Source organism: Octopus sinensis, linkage group LG2 (assembly GCF_006345805.1).
Source record: "Octopus sinensis linkage group LG2, ASM634580v1, whole genome shotgun sequence".
Taxonomy (NCBI): domain Eukaryota; kingdom Metazoa; phylum Mollusca; class Cephalopoda; order Octopoda; family Octopodidae; genus Octopus; species Octopus sinensis.
The window spans coordinates 32,960,067-32,969,768 of NC_042998.1; positions in this window are offsets into that span (position 1 = coordinate 32,960,067).

Consider the following 9,702-nt stretch of genomic DNA (forward strand, 5'->3'; position numbering starts at 1 on the left):
CTCATGGCAGGAGCCTTGTAAGCTATTTGAGGCTGCCACTTTCCTTAATAGAAAACAGAATTTCACGAACACGCTGTTCCTTCGTGTCAGCTATCGCAAAAATCGGCGAACAGGGGAGAAACAAAGACACACCACGTGGTAGTATGTCCCCACTGAACAACGCCATTCGGCAGACTTATGCCTGCAGGTCGCATCAAGTGGCTTCTAGCCTGAACTACAACAGGCTTGTCCCACAGAGGACGTTTCCCGTTTCTTTTGGGCATCCTCGTATGTATACAAGGGGAAGTCAAAACTTACCTGCACTTTCACCATAACCTATCTTTATTATTGTCACACAGCCTTCTGCGCATGCGCGCTTATAGTTGGTAATATTGTGGTCACGTGATTGAAGTTTGAATCTGATTGTGCCAGTTTTTCCTTCCGGCTTCACAGTGTAAGCATGGCCGCTCTACAAGCAATGTGCACCGAAGATGAACAAACAACAAGAACAAAGGGCATATATTTATATATGCATTTATGTATGTATATATGTATGTATGTATGTATGTATGCGATGTCCATGTGTGTGTGTGTGTTCATCCAAGACCTGCGCTTTATTTTATGACGAGATTTTTCTAAGTATAAAATCAATAAATGACCATCACTAACTTTATAATACTTTCTCTGGAAATCCTATGTTAAAATATTCATTCCCTGGAATACATACAGCTTTCTCAACCATTAGTAATTTGAGTTTTACTAATGTATCATTATAGCTATAGTTGTATTTAACTTTGGAAACTATACAGAAATAGCAGAATGTTTTGGAACCGAATGTATAGAAACATACCTATGTATTTATATAATCTTACTAATAGCGCGGTTTAGCTGCACGAATCACAATTCAATATAGCATATAAAACCTCTATTCTTGTGCATATGCATATAAATGATCGCGTATATATATATATATATATATATATATATGGATACGCAACTGAAAAAAGTATGAGAAATATGATGCCAGAGAGAGAGAGACAGAGAAAAAAAAGCAGGAAGAAAGACAGACAGTCGGGGAGAAATTAATATGATGGGGGAAGTAGAGATTGGAAGGCAGAGAAAAACAGAAAGACGTTCAATATCTGAGGTCACCGAATGATGTAAATATATTGAATCGCGAGTTGTCAGAGTAACATTGTTTGATTGTCAAGACCATTGTTAAAATCGCCTGGTATTCAAGCCGAATGAGAAAATGTATAGCTTTAGCAATAAAACATACATAACTTTTGTAAGTTCGCAATTATACATTTTCAGTCTTGATGGCAATAACAAAAACCATAAAAGCGTATGTCTTTGATGCGTACATTTAGTGATATACCAAGCTCATACAAAAGATAATATATTAGTCAACTTTATATCAATACATTTTCACACAAACGATGGTAAGTGTAGTCTTGTTCACCATTAATGCTGAGAACATACGTTGAAATCAGTTTCATGGTTGACAGATACTGGAAAAAAAAGAAAATAACTGACTGGTTTCGCTTCAATGAATGCATTGCAAGCTGGCCTTTATGGGAAAAAATCATATTTTATGCTTTATAAAATATCGGGTGTGGAGTGGTGCTGGAATGCCCGTGTGTCAGTAAGCCGGTGTATCTGTATATCTTTGAATAAATGAATGTTTGTACGATGAGAACATATTCGTGATTTACTATAATTAAGAGAATGGCTTAGAATCTCTACATATATGTTAAAAGTTATATTGATATTAAGATGGAATGAACGAATCAGTTGCCGACAGCGACACAACATTTCGTTTCGCAGTTGTACTACTAAGTTTATATATATATATATTGTTTACACACCCATGTTCGTCTTGCTTTTGGTAAATTCTCACTGCATATATATATATATATACATCAAATATATACGATTTATTTATTATTTTGCACATTACTTAATCATCGTTATATTTTTTATCGTATATTTAATATTTCTATTATCTGTAATTTTCTAGATGGGTGTCATTTTGAATTGGTAAAAGGTGTATTTCTTCTAATTATATATATATATATATATATATATATGTGTGTGTGTGTGTGTGTGTGTGTGTGTGTGTGATGTGTGTGTGTGTGTGCATGTGCACATGAGTGACGCACCCCGGCGTTGCCCGGGTGTTATGACCTACAGTCATATTGTATTATTTTATTCTTGTGGGCAGAATCAGCACACGATGAGGATGAAGCAATCAACTCTTTATAAACATGTTTTTCGGCCATTTTTTCTTATGAACAACGCTGCAGTTTCCGCCAACTATATTCAGTCAAAAGTCTGTCGTTGGGTTCGGACTATAGTACCTAAGGTACCATGAACGTGGAACCATGTGGTTGGGAAGCAAACTTCTCAACCACATAGCTAATCTTGCACCTAATATATGCGTGTGTGTGTGTGTGTGTGTTTGCATTCGTTGTTACATCAAGTATTTATCCCACTATGTCTCAAAGTTAGCAGTTCATGAAACAGAGATCTATAAAATAAATGTCAGATTGAAATACGCAGTGATGTTAGTATGATCAATTAAATTTTTGAAGGTGATACCCCATCATGGCGACAGTCGAAAGACTAAACCCAGTAAAATAATTTTTAAAGAGTTAATGGTTTCAAATTTAAGGTAATGGATTACTAACCACAAGATAATGAGTTCAAAACTTCGTATTGAACTTCCACACTCTTTACGATAACACTATATGTACATTGTAATTTGAAGTTGAATGGTTAGCAGTAAGAAAGATGTCCAGATTTCTTTAAATATTATTGTGCAAAATATTCTGGGAAAAAGTACTTTTTTCACCACAACACGTGCACACGCATATAGAAGTGTGTCTGTGTTAACTTGAGCTACTACAAATAGCAGCCAAATCGCTCTTAAAATACACCCTTTCGTCACAAGAAAGACACGGGTTTACAGTATTTCTTGGCTAAACAAAACACAGATAAACATACTTCACATTAAAAGATTATCTACTAAATGATATTAAATAAAGTTGACGGTATATCTTCGAAGTTTCATTCCCTGGTAAAACTCCATGTATTTTAAGATTGTTTGGGCAGAGTTGCCTCCCTTACATAAAGACCTAAAAATTGTGCAACCCGACCTCATTTACGAGGTTTATTTATTGTAAAAAAGAGTTGTTGTGCAAAAAAAACATACTTTATTTGGTAGCCGAAAGATTAGTGACTATTTTGATACATCATACGTCAAATTCCACGAATCCATAAGGAAAATACGCGCGCACACACACACACATACACACAAACTGTTTTATTATATGATATATATATATGTATAGTGTGTGTGTGTGTGTGTATATATATATATGTTCACTTAGCTGTTCGGCCAGGGAGACCGATAGAATAAGTACTGGGCTTACAAAGAATTAGTCATGGGGTCGGTTTACTTGAGTAAAGGCGGTGCTCCAGCATGGCCGCAGTCAAATGACTGAAGCAAATAAAAGAATAAAAGAATATATAAAAAAAAAATAAAGCACAACTTATCTGAATGTCCCGTCTTAGGTGAAACCATTATTTTTAAAGCACACCGTCTACAAATCTATTTTAGCTTTGCTCGAGTTGGTCAATTAAATTTTCTAGTATTAAATTTCTCTCCATTTTCCCCTTTCAGTAAGCAATTACAGTTACAAAGCTTTCACGACTGATTATTCCATTGTTCTGATTTTATTAACAATCAGTTCGCGTATTTGCAATACGAACATTTTCACTTTTGTGAACCTTCGAAGTGCTTAAGTTGCAATTTCCTGTGGCATCATATGAATGGAAAAGTTTGTTTGGTTGCACAGTATTTAATTTTACATTCTGGCTAAAGTTTACATACTCTTTCACTTCAGATTGCATTTACACTCGATAGCGCATGAATGTAGTTTGTTTTGTAAATCAAACATAACATATCAAGTGCAATATAGGACTCTTCCATCAAAATCGAATTGCGCTCGAAAACTAGACAGCGCCTATTATCAACCGAGTAATCTATTAATCATCTTATTTGTTAATAAACCAAATTCTCACTAACGGTCTTTTGGTAAGTTAGTAATAAATACTAACAAGGTATTAGATAGCTTACATCCGAAAGCAATATCCTGACATGATATTTTATTTACATAAAAACTTAATATTCGCAACCTTATAATCCTAACGAGATATTTTACCTCAAATTACCTCTATTTGACCTCTGAACATGTTTCTTTTATCACAAATGAAAAGGAGATTAAAATGCAAACTCAATTCAGAATGTTTAAAACAAATTTTCTTTAAAAGCTATTACAAAGTGATTGATGTGGTCCTGACGCCTTAACACTCTATAGAAAAGTCGAACAATATATTTACCTAATAAAGTAATATTTTTTCTTCATTTTTTGCTAAACCACTTGAAAGAGATAGTTACAGAAGTGAATAGATCTGACAGGATTAATACGGTAAGGCAACCAGGTGTTCAGTTATTGCACATGAATAGAAATTGGAATTTAGTGAACGATGTAGTTTGTTACAATTTTTTATGTATATATTTCGTTCTGCTTTCTTTTATGTTTTAGATAAAACATTCTTGTATTCACTTAATAACTTATAAGTAAGATATAAATTATATAACTATTTGCTCCCTTGGTGATACGAATCAGTCATGTTTACGTAAAATTGCATTTCTCGGCATGTTTCTATCATTGATATTTAAACCGATCCCATCTTTAATCAAGTAGATTTATGAGTAATTAATCTGTTTTATGTTTACGATTGAGCTTCTTCAGTCGTTAGGGCATCGGGAAAAATTTTCTTCCGGTTCTTTGTTTTCAGTTTAAATCCCAGCGATGTGAACTTTGCCTTTCGTCTTTATGGGATCAGCAAAATAACGTTTCATTGAAGTACTGAGATCGATCTGATCCATTAGCCTTGGCTTCTCAAAATTGTTGGCCTTTTTCCCAGTTAAGAAACAATTAATATTGATTACTGACTTGTTCAGATAGGTTTCACTTCACTCTATAAAACCTGAGAATAATTGTTTTCAAGGATTTGCTATTGTCCTGTTTCATTGAGAAACTGGCCTCTATACTGAATGACTGGGCTGTCCCCTTATTTCCATCCACTTTATGTTATATTTTTTTTTTAATTCGAACACAAACATAGTGATACATTAGCGTACTAGTTCTCAAACTGAGGACCGCAAATCGATTTTAGGGGGACCACGAAGGAACTCTGAAATATCGTGGAAATGGGTGGCTTGAGTCAGTTTAGTTTTAAAATTTCAAGACTTTCAATTTTTCGCATGCTATAATCCTTTTTTGTCGTTGACCTCAAAATCCCACGCAACTCCTACACGCTCATTTGCTAATCACATTTGTTGTACAACAGGTGCGATGGGCCAATGGGAAAATATGTGGGTTTAACGGCTGATCGTGCATGTGTTGTCAGTATTCTACGCTCACATGATTCACCACTCCACTATTGCAATCTACGTGTTCGCATGTCACTCGCCGTTGTTATCCTCACCGGTGCATGTTCTCGCATAACTTTCACCTTCGCCAGACACCCATTTTCATCCTGGTTCACAGTCTGGACATTACTGTACACGAATGTATATAATTTTTTCCATGTTAATCATTCTGCATTTTATCGGGGACCGGCGTATAAATTCTTTTGAAAAGTTTGAGAACCACTGCATTAACGGCTCGCCAACAGGAAGTGGATAAGAAGTTTTAAGCAACTCAAGCTCTTTACTGTTTTCATGAGAGAAGATTTCACTCGTGAAGTTACAGTTGCCAGTAAATAAAAATATATATATAATGAAATTATTGTATACAGTGCTCAGGTGCACCACAACTTGTCAAAAGTACGTATAAAGCATATGCAGTAATGTACAAATGTCTGGAGAGTGAACAGTGTATGAGTCAGATACATGCTTGCGTGTATATGGAGGGGAGAAAATCAGGTGTAGTGTTGGCGAATCTCAGGAAATATGGAAGTTTTGAAGGATGCAGTGCTCCGACAACTAACAACTGATGCCGGCAGTTTGTTCCATGCTTCAGCAACTCTCAGCGTGAAAAAATGTTTCCGAAAGTCATGGGAGCTGTGTTGTTTTCTGACTTTGTAAACATGTCCACGGGTGTTAGACAGGTGGAGTTTGAAAAGGTGCTCAGAGTTATTGTTTGTAAGATGGTTAATAATTTTATGGGTGTCTGCCAAATCTACCAACTTCACTGCAACCAGCGTTGTAACAGGAAGTAGTAATGAAACAACGACAGAATTGACAATAAGGGAAGTATTGGGTTGTCCGGAAAGTTCGTGCCGATTTTTAGTAGCTTACATTTCGACTTATTTTAGAACATGGTTGAGTCCATAAAATAGGATTTTACTACACCTCCATTTAGAGCACAGTTTAATCTATCTTTTCGTGGAAGAAGATTTATGTTCCTATAACCTGTGTTAATTCTGTAACCCTTTAAAATGGAAGATAAGAAAGTTCATTTTCGGCACTTGTTGCTTTGGGAATCAGACGAAAATTGCTGCAGCTCGGCTGGGATGTGTTACTCCACCCTCCATCTTCACCAGATATTGCTCCTTAGGATTTCCAATTATTCAGGTCTCTGCAGAATAGTCTTAACGGTAAACACTTCAATTCCTTGGATGACGTAAAAAGATACCTTGATGAATTCTTTGCCATGAAACCACCTCAATTCTGGGAAGAGGGTATTTCAAGTTAAAGGAAATATGGAGACGCATTGTGCAATAAAATTATTCATATTGGGTTGATTAGAAATGAACTGGTAAGTTTTTATTGACCTTTTTTCTTTCCTTTAAAAATCGGCACGAACTTTCCGGACAACTCAATAACAATAGTGACAATATCTACCAAAACGAAAAGCATGCATAGAAGCACTTTTTTTCCTTTCCCTGGAGTCTCTTTGGTTCTAAGACTTCGTCGTGCGACAAGGTTGGGACAAAAGATCTACTACAAGAGGTCCATTATCAGGGAAAATATTTTAAAAAAATAGAAAACAAACATTTCAATATCTCATTCTATATAGAAATTTTCCATGACAAAATGGATAGAAGTATTTGAGTGAACCTTTCCAAGAATTCCTCTAAACAAGTAGTCTAAGATTACGTGCTCTTTTTCCAGACAAAAGTAAATGACTTCTCACACTCTCTTTTCTCCAACAAATATCGCTGTAACCTTCGATATATGCACCCTAAGATCGCTTTGGAAGCAAAGTCACTTGCTCAAAGATCTTGGATGACTAAATGTGCATGAAGTTGTCACCGACGAAACCAGGATTCCTTGTACTGAATCAAACTTTAAACACATTATGGTGCGCGGTTGATTCGGAATATTTCATGCTTCAACGTGAAGCATTAATTCTCTGTTTTCAGAGCTGAGGTATTTTCCTCTGTTTCATTTCTTTTTTGTTTTTGGTTTTTGTCCTTTCTCTAGTTTACGCATTTTATATGTAATACAACCACCGTATCGTCCTGTACCTTCTAAGATCTTTTTCTTAGCCCTTTGTATTTAATAAAGAAGCCGTTCTTCTTCTTCATCTTCTTCTTCTTCATCTTCTTCTTCTTCTTCTTCTTCTTCTTCTTCTTCTTCTTCTTCTTCTTCTTCTTCTTCTTCTTCTTCTTCTTCTTCTTCTTCTTCTTGTAGTAGTAGTAGTAGTAGTAGACGAGAAGGAGGAGTAAGAGAAGTGATAGAGCGCCTAATTAAAGCCCTTCCAGTATTTTCGACTCTTTTACATCGTGTATTTAAAACTGCCTCTAATCGGTTTGGCCCTTTATTCCGCTACAACCGATCTAACCAGTGAATTCGTCGATGTGTACCAGCGTAAGAAATCTCGATTATCCATGTTGTTATCATAGCAGTTTTTGTTATTTTTCACATTAGATTTTGCACTTTGTCCTGGTGACGAGGCTATCAGTGTTAGTGCAAGAGAAAATTGCGCTGGCGTGCCTAACACTTCCGTTATTAACCCCGTGCATATTATCGATCGAATTGTATTTCTTATTGCTACAGCCATTAATGTTTTTTATTAGTAGTAATTATTGATCTTAGTAAAACACCTCTGCATTTTTCATCCTTTATCTTTCAACTAATGTTCATGTCTAATTCTAATACCATTCTTTCGGCTGGTGATTGATGCTACAGTTGCTCTTACTGACGTTTCTGATGTTAGTACTATTACTTCTTGCGTCTTTTTCTTTCTTTTTCGTGTAATATGTTTGAGAATCAATAGAAACGATTCATTATTGTTAGTCCAAACAAATATTCTTAAATTTCTCTGATCTCATTAATCGCTTAGTACTTTAGCTGACATGTTGGTTTTGGATGGCAAGAAGAGATGACTTTCAGGAAACTCTGAGAGGAGCAAAGTAAGAAAAGGAAAAAAAGAAAACATTATCAATTAGAATAATTTCCAAAGATTTTTGCTTCCTTGCAAACGAATTAAATCGATAATTAATAATTCTCAATCAGAGTAATGTTTTTCGTTGTTTTCTGTTCTTTTTCGTTTAGTTCTTTTCGTTGTGAAACTAATTTAGAAATTTACAGAATATTAATCCTGTTATTACCTTCATTGATTTAGCTAATAATACGATACTTATACACAAGTTTAATTCCTTATGTAATTTGTTCTTCCAGGCATTTGCATTGATGCTTTTAATATTTTAATATTCATTAAGCTTCAAAAGGCCAATGACTAGCACAATCAATCATGTGAAGTATTAAATACCTTGCGATATTTGGTCATATTTTATTGTTCTGAATTCTAATCCCTCCTAAAGAGATTTTCACTTTTCAACCTTCCAGATCATTAAAATAAATATCTGTAAAATTTTAGTGTCAACTTAATCACTCCAACACTAACTACGTCCTTCATTGAGATTAATGGTCTGAACCTAAGTTTGAAATCAATATTATATAAGTTAGTAGGTAGAGATGCTTCAAGGAATAATAGAGAGTAAGAATATATACCATCGCCTATAAATTTCGATTCTTCTATGACTTAGGTTCAATTTTTTGGCACAGTAGACTTTTATATTATACAAGAGAAGAGACCACTCAGTGGATCCCTTATATGCTAAAAATAATATTAATTTCTACTCTTATTATCTTTTATCATGCTTTGCTACTTTTTATACTATCAGGTTTGGTGAAATTATTCTTTAAATTATTAATTGCTTTTTAAACTACTTTTTTGATTTCTTTATGTTCGATTGAATTAACAGCCAACTCTCACGCTGGTATGCACGCACACACACACGCACAAACACACACACACACACACGCACAAACACACATACACACACACACGCACGCACACACGCATGCACACGCACATATTATTTCGCAACAGATAAGTAATCTTGATATTTATGTACAGTCGTTACTTGTAAATGTAATCATTGAAACTACTGAGTTGTTCCCCTTACTTACAACGTATCTATTTCTGAATGCTGAAATATTTTTAAAAAATCCTTCTTTTTGCCATAGCAACCACATCTTTATAGCTTGCGAATATTAACCATCGTGGGGCGCATTCTCACCACGCATTTAGTATCCCTGCCAATTTTCAGCTCGATCCTAGCACGTTTAGTGCCATTGAATCCTTACCAAAGCCAAAGTGTGCAAGTTTTTTTTCCTCTTTTATATAGGTAGATAAT